Source organism: Esox lucius, chromosome 1 (assembly GCF_011004845.1).
Source record: "Esox lucius isolate fEsoLuc1 chromosome 1, fEsoLuc1.pri, whole genome shotgun sequence".
NCBI classification, from domain to species: Eukaryota; Metazoa; Chordata; class Actinopteri; order Esociformes; family Esocidae; genus Esox; species Esox lucius.
The window spans coordinates 32,445,483-32,462,049 of NC_047569.1; the positions used below are offsets into that span (position 1 = coordinate 32,445,483).

The 16,567-nt window shown below is 40.1% G+C and overlaps 1 long non-coding RNA gene across 1 annotated transcript; it reads left to right on the plus strand.

The window, feature by feature from the left end:
• The first annotated feature begins 255 nt into the window (after positions 1-255).
• Positions 256-5,240, plus strand: LOC105012336. The gene is made up of 4 exons (XR_828151.5): positions 256-476; positions 3,133-3,255; positions 4,054-4,081; positions 4,179-5,240. It is a non-coding gene; the product is annotated as an uncharacterized LOC105012336 (long non-coding RNA).
• The last annotated feature ends 11,327 nt before the right edge of the window (positions 5,241-16,567 follow it).

Genomic DNA, 16,567 nt, shown 5'->3' on the forward strand with positions numbered 1-16,567 from the left:
TTTCATGTCAGTGCCGACCAGTTAGTAGTGGCCTGGGATGTAGACTTGTGGTTTTCAAAAAATGTAAAACAAATGTGTGATAGAAGCAGATAAATAGGTGAATGACCCTAAATGCTAAAGCCTTCACATACCCATTTGCCCTGGCCCCAATAGGAGATGATCTGAAGGATGAGTGTCAAAGACAAACAGAGGATGCCTGAATGTGGTGCGCATTAAAGATTGGGAGGGACGGTTGTTGAATTCCACAGAGAAAAAGAGTCCGAAAGAATGAAGATGGACTAGTTTCCAGGACATCCTAGCTATGTAGAGCTGGAAAGGCAGACAGTGAAATCATATTATTCAGGTGCCAAGCCTCAAAGGACGACAACTTAAGCACAGATATACCATCACAAATTTAGTGATCGGAAGAGCAATATTTACCAAAAGTTGGAGCGGAGAGGAGTGGACGTCAGAACCTGGAAATCCTACGATGGGGGGTGAGAAAAACGTAACTAGGTCTTTTAAAGGGAACAAATTGTTATAATGGTGACTGTAGTGTGTATTGTTCCATAACTATATACTACTGTAGACATGAAGATATTTTGATCAGGGGGTGCTGACAATGGTTGAGCCTGTGGTGGTATTGAACAGACATGGTCCTAAGCACAAAGCCAAAGAAACATTGGAGTGGCTCAAGAAACAAAGGTTGGATGTCCTACAGTGGTCCAGTCAAAGTATTGATCTCAACAGCATTGAGCATACGTGGCACTACTTGTTAACTGAAGTCCACCAGCATTGATTTCACTAGGACCTAAAAAAGAGTAGGGACACCCTTTGCCTTTAGGACAACTCCAGTCCTTCTTGGAATGCTGTCATACCAGTCCTGAACTGTGTGCAGTGGGATATTGCCACCATTCCTCAAGAACAACCTCCAGTTCTTTGAGGTTGGAAGGCGGTGGAAATCTGCATTGCATTCTGAGCTCCAGAACTTCCCATAAAGGTTCAATGATGTCCTGATCTGGTGATCTGAACTACTCTTTCATAAAACCACTATTGAATTTGTTCTGCAGTGTGTGGGGGCACTGTCATCCTGGAATATGGGAACATCATGAGAGAATTGTTTTTGTACCATAGGGTGCACCTGGTCTTGTAAAATGGCCTCAAATTCCATGGTTGTTTTATGACCATGCCGCGCAATCATCGGACCCAATGACTCCCACAAGATGGCTCACCATCGGACCCAATGACTCCCACAAGATGGCTCATCATCGGACCCAATGACTCCAATAAGATGGCTCACCATCGGATCCAATGACTCCCACAAGATGGCTCACCATCGGACCCAATGACTCCCACAAGATGGCTCATCATTGGACCCAATGACTCCAATAAGATGGCTCACCATCGGAACCAATGACTCCCACAAGATGGCTCACCATCGGACCCAATGACTCCCACAAGATGGCTCACCATCGGACCCAATGACTCCTTACCATTATGGATGGTGGGGGGGGAATTTAAACCCAAATCTAACTTTCTGAATTCACGATGGTCTGGTCAGTAAAACCTCAGAAGGTCTAGAATAAAACATGGTACAGTATACACTCACCTAAAGGATTATTAGGAACACCTGTTCAATTTCTCATTAATGCAATGATCTAATCAACCAATCACATGGCAGTTGCTTCAATGCATTTAGGGGTGTGGTCCTGGTCAAGACAATCTCCTGAACTCCAAACTGAATGTCAGAATGGGAAAGAAAGGTGATTTAAGCAATTTTGAGCGTGGCATGGTTGTTGGTGCCAGACGGGCCAGTCTGAAAATTTCACAATCTGCTCAGTTACTGGGATTTCCACGCACAACCATTTCTAGGGTATACAAAGAATGGTGTGAAATGGGAAAACCATCCAGTATGCGACAGTCCTGTGGGCGAAAATGTCTTGTTGATGCTAGAGTGCAGAGGAGAATGGGCCGACTGATTCAAACTGATAGAAGAGCAACTTTGACTGAAATAACCACTCGTTACAACCGAGGTATGCAGCAAAGCATTGGTGAAGCCACAACACGCCAACCTTGAGGCGGATGGGCTACAACAGCAGAAGACCCCACCGGGTACCACTCATCTCCACTACAAATAGGAAAAAGAGGCTACAATTTGCACGAGCTCACCAAAATTGGACAGTTGAAGACTGGAAGAATGTTGCCTGGTCTGATGAGTCTCGATTTCTGTTGAGACATTCAGATGGTAGAGTCAGAATTTGGCATAAACAGAATGAGAACATGGATCCATCATGCCTTGTTACCACTGTGCAGGCTGCTGGTGTAATGGTGTGGGGGATGTTTTCTTGGCACACTTTAGGCCCCTTTAAATGCCACGGCCTACCTGAGCATTGTTTCTGACCATGTCCATCCCTTTATGACCACCATGTACCCATTCTCTGATGGCTACTTCCAGCAGGATAATGCACCATGTCACAAAGCTCGAATCATTTCAAATTGGTTTCTTGAACATGACAATGAGTTCACTGTACTGAAATGGCCCCCACAGTCACCAGATCTCAACCCAATAGAGCATCTTTGGGATGTGGTGGAATGGGAGCTTCGTGCCCTGGATGTGCATCCCACAAATCTCCATCAACTGCAAGATGCTATCCTATCAATATGGGCCAACACTTCTAAAGAATGCTTTCAGCACCTTGTTGAATCAATGCCACGTAGAATTAAGGCAGTTCTGAAGGCAAAAGGGGGTCAAACATAGTATTAGTATGGTGTTCCTAATAATCCTTTAGATGAGTGTATATTGTTTTTACAAGCAAATCACTACCAAGATGAATAACCTAAATAATGTTGTCGGGTATGTAAGATTTTGCACAGTACATAACTATTACTAAATGCTTTATAAGAACCCCAGCATCTCCATAATGGCCTTGAGTTTGTGATCGGTAGTGTTTGAGCCAGTATTATGCAATACTATCAACCATAACCTTTATCTTCTCCATGATATGGTTTGGCTTGTACTTTATCCACTAGTATATCCTGTAGAATTCACCAGTGATAGAAATGCTACCGATCTTGGCTTCACAGAACTAACTGTACATTTACAAAAATGTATCTGAACATTTATATATATATATATATTTTACTGTGTTCTAGAGGCCAAGGTGAGCTCTGTAGCGATAGGTGTGGCTGTGGGCTGCTCCTTCCTGGCCCTACTCATCCTCATTGGCATCATGCAATTCTGCTGCAAGAAACCCTGCAAAAAATGCAAGAAAAAGGGTAAGTACATCACTCACTGGCTTGTGCCAGAGCTATTTAATCCCAGAAGTACAGGTTTATTGCTCAGTGTTGTCACCTTTTTGGGACCTGAGTCTGTTCATCAACATATTAGCAATGAGACTTTCATCTGGGCAGGAGATTACCATGGTAATAGAGTGTTTGCACTTGCATCATAGAGAACACTGCTCTGTATGCTAAACCCTCTCTTGAACCTGTCACAGGTTGAACTACTCCAAATAATGGTCTCATGCAAAGGATATACAGTATGAGAGACACCTTGCTGGTTACTAATATTTACTAATGGTTACTGGTTCTTATCTACAGTTCTAATAAAAAAGAAACACAGTTTTAGTAAACATGGAGTATTTACATTTATATTGACACAGTGTGAGCCGATGCTTGTCTGTTTGTCTGGGGAGGGCGTTGCATGCATGGCCAGTTGAGCAGAGTCTGTGTAGGTGGTTTGACGAGTCATTGTTTGCAATTTAAACTATAACAACGTAGTCAAAAAGGGCCCTTTTTAGTGCAACAATGCTAGTGAGACAAATCGTATGGCCACCTGCCAGAATAAATATTATATTCTTCAATGAATTTCTTCAAACTTGATCCCACGCTGGGCTGGTGGTCAATGTTGATTGTGGGTCCTGAGTGTTTAGCTAGCTGTCCACAGTCACTTACAGTATATGAAGGCAACTTCTGACTTGTCATCAGTACTTGGGGAATCATAATGTCAACAACCTCTCTCTCTCTCTCTCCCTGTCTTCCTCTCCATGTCTCTCTATCCCTGTCTCTCTCTAGAGTCATCACTGAAAGATAAAGTGCTGACGTGAGTGTTTCAAGCTTTCAAGTTGGGATGGTGATGATGGTGGAAGTGTGTCAGAGGGCGGTGTGTTTTAAAAAAAATATTCTTCACGTATCCACAGGAAGGTCCGACTAAAGAAGTCTCACCCTCCCTTCTCCATCAGTGGCTGCATGAACTAGAAGAACGGCATTACAGAAAACAAAAAAGTATTTCTGTTGATAAAATTAGCACTTTTGAGACATTCACTGTTGAAACCCCTGACGTCCCTTACATCGCTATTATAAACTACTTACCAATGTAAATAGTAAAGATACATATTGTGTTATGTCCATGATATATGGTGTACAGTTCTTTTCCCAATTGAGTACACAATATTCTCGGAATACAGTTTATTTCTGAATGCTTAATAAACACTAACAGTAATTGTTGAAGCACAATCTCTGAAACCATTAACCATTAGCCAATGCATTTAGCAAGTGTGCCAGTCTGAATGCACATTTACTGCTTTACTGCTTTGCACTTCATTTCATAACGCACTTCTAGCAAATCTGTAAAAACTGGTCTCCACATTGATACACTATTTCACCAGTTGCCTCTCCACATTGACGCATTATCTAAACTTTTAGATAATGAGTTCACACACAAATCTGTCGCCTATATAAATAGGCTACAGCTTCACATTATCCTATTTCTGGACACCCTCCACGAGGGTGTGACTCTGATATTGGGATATTGGGCGGGGCACATTTGACTGCAGTGTGAATGTTAATTTATTCACCAAAATCTATCTATTTATATCTAGTTTTTCCACATCTAGTTTTGATTCTCTTTGTCCATGACTACGTTAGATATAAACACACTCTATAGACACACTGGTTAAAAAAGGTATTGAAATTATTGACCGATCAAGTGCCAATAGGCCCAGTGCGACACAGTTTTGCTCGGAGGTAGTCTGGTTGAAAATACTGGGGAAAATAATTGTTTCCACAATGCTGTCTCACAATACTCATTATGTCTGGAAAGGATGTAGCAAATGCATTGGGTGCTGACTAACTCTGAGCAAAGGGCAATAGATGGTATGTGGTGCTGGGCCTGTTATTGATGAGCCCCACACACCCTACCCACACATCCTGTCCATACCTCCTGATAGAAGTTTTCCATGTGACTGTCATAGACTGTATGAATCGACCCATGGACCGTAGGTTGGCACATACCATTTAGAGGAAGCCTGTCTTTACCTGATGATACGCATGTATTTTTGTTATATTCTCCTGTTAGAGGACTGGTACTTCGTTTTCTTGTGCTATATGAGGTACCGTATCGCAAGCAGTTGGTATCCACTGTTGAGGGGCCCCACAGAACCTGATTAGCGTGTGGAGCCAGGAACTCAAGAGGGGACACTACCAGGACCTGTTAGGTTAGGATATAGAATACATGTGTGTGATTGGAAGACAGCCAGATACTACAAGGGATGTGCTGGAGAATAAAAGACTGTGTTAACTTTGTAATTATTGGAGAGCATATTATGTCGTGGAAAACCAAGTCCACAACGACTAAAGCAAAAAGCAGTCCCTTGCCTAGAGAAATGTCTCCAGATTATCTTTTAATGATATTATGTACAGTAGATGATGAGATCCACAAACTCTATGCAATTTTACGTTGTTGTTGCACTCTTTCAGAGTGGTGAACCCCTCCCTATCCTCACTTCTGACAGACCCATTCTCTCTGGAATGATCTTTTAATACCCAATCATGTTACTGACTGGATACCAATTGACCTAATTAGTAGTCTGATATTCCACCAGGTTTAGTTTTACAGTCTTTTGTTGCCTCTATCTCAACTTTTTGAAAACGTGTTGCTGTCATCAAATTCAAAGAGGGCATATATTTTTCAAGAAACAATAAAATGTCTGTGCAAGTTTGAACATTTGATATGTTGTCTTTGTACTATTTTCTATTGAATATAGTTCAAACCATATAATCATTTCAGAATCATGCACACAGTTTACACTGTATGGAAAAAATTTACTCTCTCATCAAAATGTAATATTCATGTAGGAAAACAAAATAAAACCACCAACACAGGTAGTAATGAAGAACTTTATTTTACCTAAAGTTTGATCCTGGCCACACACACATTTTCAATGTATTTAACACATATGCATTTTGTATCAAAGCATCAAAAAGTTACAGTACTGTACAGTACACATTAAAGTTAGTTATTGCGAATAGTTGCACCAACTGTTGTCACCTTCTCACCAAGCTGCTTGGCGATGGTCTTGTAGCCCATTCCAGCCTTGTGTATGTGTACAATATTGTCCCTGACATCCTTGGACAGCTCTTTTGTCTTGGCCATGGTGGAGAGTTTGGAATCTGATTGATTGATTGCTTCTGTGGACAAGTATCTTATATACAGGTAACAAACTGAAATAAGAAGCACTTCCTTTAAGAGGGGGCTCCTAATCTCAGCTCGTTACCTGTATAAAAGACACCTGGGAGCCAGACATCTTTCTGATAGAGATGGGATCAAATACTTATTTTACTCATTAAAATACAAATCAATATATACATTTTTTTTGTTGTTGTTATTCTATCTCTCACTGTGCAAATAAACCTACAATTAAAATTATAGACTGATCATTTCTTTGTCAGTGGGCAAACGTTCAAAATCAGCAGCAGATCAAATACATGAACAAACCAGCTATAAAACAGTTATTTTATAAGAACATTCTGTGAGAGGATACATCTATTTTGATTAATTACAATTCCGGGAGAACTCACCAACGAACCTCAAGTAGTGGGCACAGAGTTTTGATCGCATCAGTATGAATGACGGTGAAAAACTTTAATATACCACAGTTTTTAATTCATACTTTTTTATATTGAAATATTAGCAGTTGGCCTCATCAAGAGCAACTAACAGGACCAATTTGGGTTAAGTGCCTTGCTCAAGAATATAACAGATTTTTGGTTTTACTTGTCAGCTCTGAGATTATAAGATGTCTACCTGCCACCCAGGACTCAAACTACACAGTTAGTAATATTTTAAAGCATGTTGGTTGTTTCAGTGTTTAGGCTATCCATTAACTCATGTCTAATCCCAAAACTGTAGCTTTCTAACCTGTTGATTCTCACACTACATTTGACAGCCATATCAGTGAATATGATTGGACAGTAAATGGTGAATTTCTATTGAAAAATAAGCAATTACTGCATTTACTCTCCAATACATCACTAGTATAACAACACCTAATTTCGTTTCTATCTAAAAAGATGTTACTGCTATTATCTATCAGACCTTTTCAATCTCATTGATGAGAAATTATTGTTGGGTTTAGGCGTCTCTGTATTGAAAGTGAAAACCACACAATGTTCAAGGCAACACATAGGCTTGTGGAAGTAGGAGGACTGAATGCAAAAACGAGAACGGCGCCTTTGTGGCTCATCAACAACCTCACCACCAAAACTCACACATCATTTTTCTTATAAGCTGGAGGCAACCTTCCTATAAAACGGGGGTGTCAAAGATTTTTTACCATACAATAAAAAAAGAAATGTTGCCTGTGAAATGTTGGTTTTATGTTTCATGAGGTGCAAAAATATTCCAAAGGCACCAGAAGTTAGTTAGCCTTTTATATTTGCCAAGATAACTGCATCCGCCCCCACACCTAACCGCCAGACCTCTTGAATTTATCTGATCGTGAGCATGTTTGAAAGGTTTACTACAATCTTTGTCTTGGTTTGTGTCACACCTTTCTCTAACGTCTCAAAACTGTGTTAATTTTTTTTGTATATCAATTTCTACATTTAATTTGAAACTAATTTCTATATAAATGTGTAATCTTGTTGGTTATAGTAATAAAACCTTTTTTGATAATTCTGTTGATAGTGTTGGTTCTTTGAAATATGGGGTATTCTTTGATACTGTCTGGTAATGTTTATTATTGCTTGGTTTAACTGAATGTACACTCAAATACATAATAATATAATTATCAGAGCATGATGTATTAATCAAAACCAATATGTTTTGCAGTAGGCAAACACATAATAAGTGTACACCATAACATCCAAGATGAAATGCTTCTCTTATTCATTTTAGTAAGGTGAAAGTAAAGAAACTCTGACTTGCTATCTTGAAAGACCGGTTGGCCTTTCCCCACTCATGTCACACATTGGGGTTTTTTGTTATTTATGTTGTTATGGAGGCAGATGACTCACATCATTGTTTGCCTCAATGTTAAGGTTCACAGATGGGCCGCAAGCTCCACCCTAATCAGTGACTCAGCCAATCACTACGATTCTGCTTTTGGGGCAGACACGCCTCCACAGATTTAGGATAAACATGGCTAATGAGAGGGTTTTCCATAAAATACATGCAATCTTTTGCTTAGACTATATTGCCTGACTTACAGATACATCGTCATGGAGTGTCCTGAATGTGATGTTTTTCTCCCCTGCGCTGTGTGTTCTGTGAAACCTGTAGCATTTACAGAACAAAAGAAAATATGATGCCGGTTATGTGGGAGTTTCAAAGAACCTTATGAGACATTGAGAAGAAAATATAATTTAGATTTTGTTTTATCTTGTTAAGCATTCCTTTGGTGGTGAATGTCTAGAATGGTGTGTGTTGGGATAAAGATCATAGGTAAAGGTCAAAGGAAAAATACCACACAATCGACAAATGCATTTTTTTTACAATCATAGTTCATCTTGTTTTTGCAGTGCTTAAAATGTATTGAGAAAATATATATACAGTATCTCACAAAAGTAAGTACACCCCTCACATTTATATAAATATTTGATTACATCTGTTCATGTGACAACAATGAAGAAATGACACTGTGCTACAATGTAAAGTAGTGAGTGTACAGCTTGTATAACAGTGTACATTTGCTGTCCCCTCAATTTGCTGTCCCATTAATGTCTAAACAATGTCTGGCAACAAAAGTGAGTACACCCCTAAGTGAAAATGTCCAAATTTGGCCCAAAGTGTCAATATTTTGTGTGGCCACCATTATTTTCCAACACTGCCTTAACCCTCTTGATCATGGAGTTCACCAGAGCTTCACAGGTTGCCACTGGAGTCCTTTTCCACACTGAGGGACGTTAGTGACCTTGCGCTCCTCCACCATCCATTTGAGGATGCCCAACAGATCCTCAATAGGGTTTAGGTCTGGAGACATGCTTGGCCAGACCATCACCTTTACCCTCAGCTTCTTTAGCAAGGCAGTGGTCATCTTGGAGGTGTGTTTGGGGTCGTTATCAAGTTGGAATACTGCCCTGCGGCCCAGTCTCCGAAGGGAGGGGATCATGCTCTTCTTCAGTATGTCACAGTACATGTTGGCATTCATGGTTCCCTCAATGAACTGTAGCTCCCCAGTGCCGGCAGCACTCATGCTGCCCCAGACTATGACACTCCCACCACCATGCTTGACTGTAGGCAAGAAAAACTTGTCTTTGTAATCCTCACCTGGTTGCCGCCACACACGCTTGACACCATCTGAACCAAACAAGTTTATCTTGGTCTCAGTTCCAGTAATCCATGTCCTTACTCTGCTTGTCTTCAGCAAAATGTTTGGGGGCTTTCTTGTGCATCATTTTTAGAAGAGGCTTCCTTCTGGGCCATGCAGACCAATTTGATACAGTGTGCGGCATATGGTCTGAGCACTGACAGTACTTTGCCATGAGGTGCCATGTTGAACTTCCAGTGACCACTATGAGGGAGTGTGAGAGCGATGACACCAAATTTAACACACCTGCTCCCCATTCACACCTGAGACCTTGTAACACTAATGAGTCACATGACACCGGGGAGGGAAAATGGCTAATTGGGCCCAATTTGGTGGCCTTAGGGGTGTACTCACTTTTGGTGCCAGCAGTTTAGACATGAATGGCTGTGTGTTGAATTATTTTGAGTGGACAGCAAATGTACACTGTTATAAAAGCTGTACACTCATTACTTTACATTGTAGCAAAGTGTCATTTCTTCAGTGTTGTCACATGAAAAGATGTACTCAAATATTTACAAAAGTTTGAGGGGTGTACTCACTTTTGTGAGATACTGTATATATATACACACACACACATTATTTTATGGCCATAAGGTGATTCTATATTTTATTCTGCTTTATATTGACATGTGGGCATTGAACAGCCAAACCAAACCATCACTGTTTCCAGAGTCTCTACTGAGACAAAAAAGTTAATTTACCAACAAATAATTTGTAGTGTTCAATACTTTTTTTTTTTAACAGCCGCAAATGACTCTGAAAGAACTACAAGGTTAACGCAACCGTTAAAACCACCGTGTTACCAACGCTTTTTCATTACAGGAAACCCAACTTTTTGTTTTAGCTCACACCTTTGAATTGTTCAAAGATTTTTACTCTCACTTTGCAAATAAAATGGCAATCTATGCAAGGCAGTGGCGTGATGGACAAAATCCCTAGTTGGGATCTATACATCAATCAATCAATCAATAACATTTATTTATAAAACCCTTTTTACAACAACAGCTGTCACAAAGTGCCTCACAGAGACATCCGGCCTTAAACCCCAAGGAGAAAACAACAGTAGTGTTGAATTTCAGTGGTTAGGAAAAACTCCCTAAGAAGACCGAATTTTAGGAAGAAACCTAGCGAGGACCCAGGCTCAGAGGGGTGACCAGTCCTCTTCTGGCTGTGCCGGGTGAGATATTAAGAGTCCAATTGGAATAATTAATTAATTTCTCTGGGTAAATCCAGAGTCTATTTGATTTTAGACTAGGTCAAAAGTATGACCAGGTGGACAAGGACAGGGACAGCAATGGGCCCCCACAAACCAGGTACTCCGCAGGTGTGGACCAGGACCTCATCTCTTCTTAAAATTAAAAACTGGAGGAGACTGAGAAAAGTTAGAAAGTGCATTCCTCATATCCCCAGCACAATAATATAGCAGCGTAACACCTTGGAACTGAGACGAGGGGGTCCGGCGACACTGTGGCCCTACCCAGGGGGAGGACCTAGACAGGGCCCAACAGGCAGGAAATCAATCCACCCACATTGCCAGGCATCAACCAAAGGGACACCCACCAACCGCAACCACCCTGAATGAGGGCCGAGTATTGCCAGTAGCGTACAGCCCAATTGCACAAGTGCGCAACAGAGAGTCAACAACAAGCCAATGACTCTTCCCCCGAAAGGCATTGGAGAGAGGGCATCCCAGTGGCGATGAGAGCCCACCTGGCAAGACAGCAAGGGTGGACAGTATCAAGCCTACTGGTCACCTTCACGCCCCTGGGCCAGGCTACACCTAATTATAAACCGTGCTGTAGAGATGAGTTTTTAGTAGACACTTGAAAGTTTGCACTGAGTTTGCATTTCTAACCTTAATTGGAAGATCATTCCACAGTAGTGGAGCTCTACGAGAAAAGACCCTGCCGCCAGCTGTTTGTTTAGAAATTCTAGGTACAATTAAAAGGCCTGCATCTTGCGATAGTAGGTTACGTGTAGGTATGTATGGCTGGATCATTTCAGCAAGGTAAGTAGGAGCAAGTCCATGTATTGATTTATAGGTTAAGAGTAAAACCTTAAAATCAGCCCTAACCCTAACAGGCAGCCAGTGTAAGGACGCTAGGACAGGAGTAATGTGTTCAAGTTGCTTTTGTTCTAGTTAGGATTCTAGCAGCTGTGTGCAGCACTAATAGTTTTTTTATTAATTTGTCTGGATAACCAGAGAGAAGAGCATTGCAGTAATCTTGTCTAGAAGTAACGAAAGCATGGATTAATTTTTCTGCATCAGTTTTTGATAGAAAGTTTCAAATTTTTGCAATGTTTCGAACATGAAAATAAGCTACTCTTGAAACATATTTTATATGTTCTTCAAATGAGAGGTCAGGGTCAAGTGTTTTGGGGATACGACCATGCAGTCGTGGAGGTTCACAGTGAGATAACAACGCTCTTTGCTAACAACGCTCTTTGTTTCTTGGGTCCTAAAACAAGAATTTCTGTTTTCCTTGAGTTTAAGAGCAAGACATTCTCGGTCATCCACTTCCTAATATCTGAAACGCATAGCTAATTTAGGGGCTTCTCCATGCTTCATTGAAATATATAACTGTGTGTCATCAGCATAAGAGTGAAAGTTGACATTTTGATATCGGATTACATCGCCCAGAGGGAGCATATATAGTGAGAACAATAATGGGCCCAGAACCGAGCCTTGAGGAACACCAAAGCATACCTTTGACTTGTCAGAGTATATGCCATCCACACTAACAAACTGTTATCTTTCAGATAAATAAGATTTAAACCAGGCTAGAACATGTCCACGTAGCCCAATGTGGGTTTCCAGTCTCTCTAAGAGAAGGGAGTGATCAATAGTGTCAAAAGCAGCACTAAGATCAAGAAGCAACAGGACGGATGCAGAACCTTTGTCTGAGGCCATTAGAAGGTCATTGGTTACCTTCACGAGTGCAGTCTCAGTACTATGATGGGATCTGAAACCGGACTGGAGTGTTTCATAAATCTTGTTTGTCTTTAGGAAGGAATTCAGTTGTTGGGAAACACATTTTTCTAAGTTTTTTGAGAGGAACAGGAGGTTCAATATTGGCCTATAATTGTTTAATACGTCGGGATCCAGATTATAATATTTTAGAAGAAGCTTAATTTCCGCTATTTTTAGTGAGTTTGGTACACACCCGGAGGATACATCAATGCCTTATATAAGTCGGATTAATAATACATAAGAGACGGTCACAGTAAAATAAATGTCTACAAAGACACAGAGTGCAAAGGCTAATAGAATGTGTTGGCAGAGGTGCACTATTTGATAGAGTCACCCCCCCCCCACACACACACACACACACATACACACACCTCCAGTGGGGTGACCTGAGATCAGCCATCCCCAACTCATACGTCTGAGTGGGAGATATTCTGAGGGAGTGGCCAGCCTAGCTCACAAACTAGGAAACGTTACCATGTTTGATACATGACTATTAATGTTCAGTATGTAAAGTAGTTATGGTATATTGGTGTTGTAATCTTGATTCTAATGTGAAAATGCAAATACATGTAGTCTGTTGTCTTTTTTATTTGAATAAAAGCCTGACATGAAGTCTCCATGGTATTGCACAAACTGCATTTTGGTTAGCACACATTTGAGTTTCATGTACTTTTCAAAAAAATTACTTTTGCTGTCATCAGGGGAATACATTTTGTTCCATGTGGAACCTTCTTATAGAACCCTTTATTGCGGGGTTGCTGACTTTTCATTTTATGAACGGTAATTTACATAATACACTTTCAGTCGATACTGAACTGTACAACTGAAAGAGGAAGTAGGTCTCTATTTTAAGTCTCTGTGAAACCGCTAATTTAGTCAAGAGGCTAGTTTGAGAAACCAGTCTTGCAAAGACTTTGCTGAACATCATTATTTTTGCATGTGGAAAGTCCTGTGTCTCTGTGTAAATACTGGAGGTACAGTCCTTTTCTGTCACTCTCTACCCTGTGTCACAGTGTTTTCTTTGTCCTTCTGTATGCTTTATGTTAAATAGATGTTAACTGCAGCTTTACACTGTGTACTGATGGTCTTTTACTGTGATGTTGTGTGTTTTGGTTGAGATTTACCTGAATAGAGCCAAGGAAACATATTCACAAGGCCTATCAAACAGTATCTAACTTGATGATTAAAAAGTATGAAACAGTATGCAAAAATGCTGGAAATATTGCAAGCAAGCTAAATTAATCAGGGCAAGAATGACAACGCTAATTATTAGATAAAGGGTACACCTTAATGGAAAAAATTTACATACACTAAAACAACATTATTCTGGCCATGATTGGAGACAAGAACTGGCCTTATGTCAATTCCCCACAATGTAGGAAAGTGCGATAGATAAAGGAACAAAGAATTTCTCACCAAGGCCAGCAGAAACCAGAGCACAACCAAGAGCAAAAAGCCTTTCAGCCTATTGAGACTGCTGCGGGAAGTAGGGGTGTAGATATCTGTCAGCCATTCTCGAACTTCATGATTCTGGTGATCTACTTTTCAAGTTTTCACCCCAAATCTTTCAGGATGGCTGTGTGCAATCAGCCTACAGTAAATAGTAGATTGTGACACTTAATCCTATCCATCTATAAAATTGGATGTGTGCACATTTCTGAACCAATATGAAAGTAAATATGCTAAAGCCATTGTCATATTTAAATTTCACTGAAAACAGAAAATGAACAATATTTTGTTTATTCAAGTTTTTTTATTTTTTATTACTAAGGCTTACAATGGTACATATATTTTTACGGTAAATTGAAATAGGAAATTGCTAACCTGACAGGAACACCCCATAACACCAGATTTAGTTCTAGTAACAGAATTCTGGGTTGTGTCCTATATACCAGGCTCTTGATTCGATTATCTCTGCAAACTGTTATACAGTAACGTTGTGACATGGGCTTGGAGCTAAACATACCTCCCCAGGAAGCAAATAAATAATGACAAAGATTGACAGATAAGTATTGTTAAATCACACATCCTGAAACATTGGTTGGCTGAAAGATAGAGTCAAAGGCCAATATTTAACATCCCATCTCTTTAGGCCTCAGAGTCTTCATCTGTAAAAACACTGACACTGTGGAAGTGAGAGCCACACTCCTTCCATACATTTTAGATTTTCCTTTCATTTATACTAGTCCCCTGGAAATCACCCTCAAACTTATTTTGCAACTGTTTCTGGTGGATTTTCGAAGTACGCATCCATGCATGCGTTTTGGGTCAGGATAGACAAAAAACAATTTGCTAACTACAACATACAGTAGTTACGTTATGGTGAGCCTTAAGTAAAACTGTATATGGTTATATTGAGACTGTTTACGGCATGGAGAAGTTGATCTTCAGTCTTGCTAGCAATTGCTCAATTCTTATGATTATTACTAAGAAGTTAATAGATACCATTACTGGCTAATAAGCTGTTCAAACAGCCAGTGGCAAAAGCTAACAATTCATAGACGCTATTTGTGGTGGAGGTAAACTTAATAAGAAACGTTAATCAGTTTAACACAATGCTCAGTAGTGTTTAGCGACTGGTGAAATGCGTAATGTCGTAGTGTTGTGGTTAAAGAACATGTGATTTATCAGACCAGGCCACCTTCTTCCATTGCTCTGTGGTCCAGTTCTGATGCTCATTGTAGGTGCCTTCAGTGGTCCACACGGGGGTCAGCATGGGCACCCTGACTGGTCTGCAGCTATGCAGCCCCATACGCAACAAACTGTGATGTGCTCTGTTCTGACACCTTTCTATCAGTACCAGCAGTAACTTTTTCTGCAATTTGAGCTCCAGTAGTTTGTATGTTGGATCACACGAGCCAGCCTTTGCTCCCCACGTCATTCAGATCCTTACGCTTGCCCATTTTCCCTCCTTAACACATCAACTTTGAGGACAGAATGTTCACTTACTGCCTAATATATCCCACCCACTGACAGGTGCCATGATAATGAGTTTATCAGTGTTATTCACTTCAACTGTCAGTGGTCATAATGTTATGGCTGATCGGAGTATATCTGTATGCGATTCCTTAACTGATATTGACAGTATTTTCAATGAAGGTACAAAAAATATTTTCAATCAAAAACATTTATTTTTGCAATCAAATATTTTGTATTAGAGCAAAAGAAAATTGAGAACCAACAAATGTGACTATTCGGAACCCTCCGTTTTGTCTAGACTGCCCCATTTGCTTGAGGTGCTTTTTTTGCTTTTATTTAATTTTTATTGAATCACTAGTTCTTTGTTTGCACTTTTGCCCGTACAGCTGTGGGCGGGCTTTAGTGGGAGGTGAATGTTGCTTATCCATTGGTCAGCTGTTTTTTGAGTATCAGTTTGGCTGCAACCAATACTGATCAGCCTTTCTAACCAACACAAAAGGAGTCTTAGGACACCTATCTACAACCTGTTAACTTCAAGCATCTAAGGTAAACAGCACTGAGGTTTCTTCCGTCCAATTAACACATAGCTTGTAGTTAAGCTCCTACGATTTAGTGTTGGTTCATTACGTTCTACTATACAGCTTCGGAAAAAATTAAGAAACCACTAGAAAGTTTTGATTGAGTAACAGAAGGGTTAAAATTAAGAGACCACTGCAAATTGAACGCTTCTGTTCCTCAATCAAAATTTTGTTGTTTTTTGTTCAAGAAATATTTTTTTGTGCTCTATTACAAAATATTCTATTGCAAAAACATATTTTTTTTACTTTGAAACCTTGTTTTTGCTTTTAGATTGAAAAGTATTTTTTTTTACTCTCGACAAAAAGACACAAATGTACCTCCATAGTTTTCAACTAGTCTATATTCTACAACAGCGCAATAGAATTCCTGAAATTCAGTAGCCACCCCAAGATTTTCAGTGGCCACATCTGGCCACCCCAATCAAAAATGTCTAGGGGTGTCGCTGTTGACATGATTATTTGTGAAGGCATCATTAATGCTGAACAATACAGGTTTTGGAGCAACATATGCTGCCATCCAGACAACATCTTTT